The sequence below is a fragment of the Micrasema longulum genome, unplaced genomic scaffold (genome assembly GCF_059751315.1).
Source record: "Micrasema longulum isolate JH-2025_06_02 unplaced genomic scaffold, ASM5975131v1 h1tg001590l, whole genome shotgun sequence".
In the NCBI taxonomy this organism is placed as follows: domain Eukaryota; kingdom Metazoa; phylum Arthropoda; class Insecta; order Trichoptera; family Brachycentridae; genus Micrasema; species Micrasema longulum.
The window spans coordinates 17,802-20,722 of NW_028278772.1; positions in this window are offsets into that span (position 1 = coordinate 17,802).

Sequence of the window (2,921 nt, forward strand, 5' to 3'; positions counted from 1 at the left end):
CAGCCTTCCTTCTTTTCTTCTTTCAAAAATATATAATAATATATTATGAAAGTACACCAAAAATAAAGCATGGCGTTGTGGCGCAGTTGATAAGACAGCTAACTGTGAAAGTAGCGTCGCGGGTTCCATTCCCGCCTGTTGCAAGAAAAAAAATCCAAGAAAGATTTTTTTTTAATTAGTCTGGGCGTTGTGATATAAGTTCCTTCCATATTATATTCCTCACGTGCTGATAAGACTCTAAAGAAGAAGTTTAACGGATTATTAATTGAAAAAAAATAAAAAAATAGGTACAATTAGATTAAACTATAATTTTTATTTGCAATTCAGGTTCTAGCATTTTCTTTTTAGTTGTTTTGAGTGAGGAAATATATATCGACATCAGAAAAAAGTATTTATAATAATTTAGGATTCCGAGAAAAGATGCATGCTTATCGTTATTTTTGTGCTTGAAATACCAACACGAAACCATTGTTGCCGCCAAGTTGTACGTTGAGGGATACGAATATTATTTTTCTCAAGTGGTTTGGGGAAATTTAAGATGTAATTGACTTTTTTGTAAAGGAAGACGGTATAAGTTATGGTTCTTCTAGATTGTAAGGTATCGATTTTGTGATGTACTGCCGCTTCTTAATAGTTTTTAAAATGTTAACTTTTACGTTTGTTTAGGCGCTTCAAAATTTTTTCTACCAATATTTGGACATACTGAAAGCATTATTGATCAAAGCAGATAAAATAAAAAATTTAAAATTATTTTCATGCGTTTCCGAGAAGGTAAAATAATTCAACCAGATGAATATCACTCACATACATACATAAAAGGTTCACTCATTTTACTTTACAAAAGTCGTAAACGGAAGATTTTTTTTTAAACTAAATATTTACGTTCTTGTGATTTACCCAAATATTTCAATTTTGGGGGCTAATTTTGATAGGGAATGGGAACTGAATTATGGTAGAGTAGGGTGCAAAATTCAGAGCTCAGATCTGTGAGTCAACGACACAAGCCACGGAACCACAACCCAGTTCGTTGAGGAAATGTGGGTATTTAAACATAGGCAGCATGGTGAATATTACAGTATTTAAAATGGCCACTTAAACCAGCCAATTACAGGTCAATAGGCCAACAAACGCCTAGACTTCCTTTCTCCTTCTCAGAAATATTTTTCCTCTCTGCCACATTTTTTTTTCGAATAACGTTAATTTTTTTAAATAAAATTTAAAAAATTAAACTGATGAATAAAATGTTAATTTAACTTCCCTTTTATATTTCCAGAGCAAGCCTCTACTTTGAAGGTTATGTTTTTATAAAAAAACGTTTGTTCCGTCAAGTAAAAACCGAAAATTCAAAAAGTCCGTTATGAAAAAATTAATAATGTTTTTCTTCCTCCATTCACTTTTGCATGGCCGATTTCTCTTTTCCCACAAATTCGGAACTTTGAATTATTACATTCGAAGTATGTAGAGGGCATTCAGAGGGCACGGAAAACTTAACATGTACTCGTGTAAGCTCGTATTTTTATTGATCATAATATAATATATATCGACTCGATGTAACATAAAAGTTTGACCACATTTACAAAGATAAGAACTTGGATTATTTGGAAATGAAATTCGTTACAAGTTTTCCATTTATTGTTCTGTTAGGAAAAAGTATTCGAATAAAATAACGATAGCGAAAACTTTGTATATTAAGAGAAAATACATAAGTATAGTTTGATTTTAATATCAAATGTTATAATTTTGATATATCGTTACCATATTTTTTGCCTCAATTGGAATTTATATTTTAAGGATATTATAATAAACAAATGTTGAGTTAGAAAATGAGTTTTATTCAAGGATTTATGTGGTGCATAGGGCACGTGGGATGAAGGGGATTTGCTTTGGTAAAAGGTTTTAATGGTCTTATGCTTTATTTGGCTCATGTAGTCAGTGGATGGGAGAGTTCAGGTGGGCACTTAACTTCTCGAAACTTCTCCATCACAAAAGTAATAATTTTAAAAAATAAACGACAATACGATGTTTTTTTGTTTTTTTAAAGACATGTAGTGACCAAAGTAAAAAAATCGTCTGCCACGTGGTGTAGTGGTCAGCGCGTTTGCCTACCATGCAAGATGTCTCGAGTTTTATTTTTGACATGGTTGACATAAAACTTTTATATAAAAGGGTGTTTGTACATGCATATGTATTTCATAGTCCCTGGACCGGTACTTGAAGCGTAAGATTGATCATCTTACCTTTACGTAAAAAAAATGATCAAGGTACGCTGCGATTAGTCTAAAATTTTGGTACCCTATGCACCATTCGGTGCGGAAAGGGAACGATGATGATGATTAAAAAAAAGAAAAGTATGGATATAATGTAACAATAAAGTTAGGTATTTAATTATTCATTAAAAAAAAAAAACATTGGGTATGTAAAGCAAATAAAAAACATGTTAGAATTAAAAAGATAATTTTAAATATTTTTTTAAAAATACAAAAAATGGTATTACAAATTTAATTTTAAAAATAAACATTAAAAATTTAATTACAGTAAGTTTATAAAATAATATATATGGTAAACATGTTAAAAATATTTTTTAAAAATTATTTTAGAATGAGTATAAGATAATATACATCAAAAACAGAAAAAAATGCATGAAAAAGAAAATTTTGTATGTACTTTAATAATTAGCCTTAAACAAAATATTTAAGAACGTTTTAAAATGAAAAGTTGCAGTTTTAAAAATGAATTTACCTCAAATAAATTTATTGGATATGGAAAGTAAACGCGGAATCGGAGATCGGAGTGTGTCTGCGTAGGTATGTATTGGCAAACAAATCAGTACTTCTAGTAACTTGATTCGGTATTTTTAAGTTAATTATATTCAAGAGTTCACAACAATAGAGCATTGAATTAAAAATTAAAATAAAAAAAGA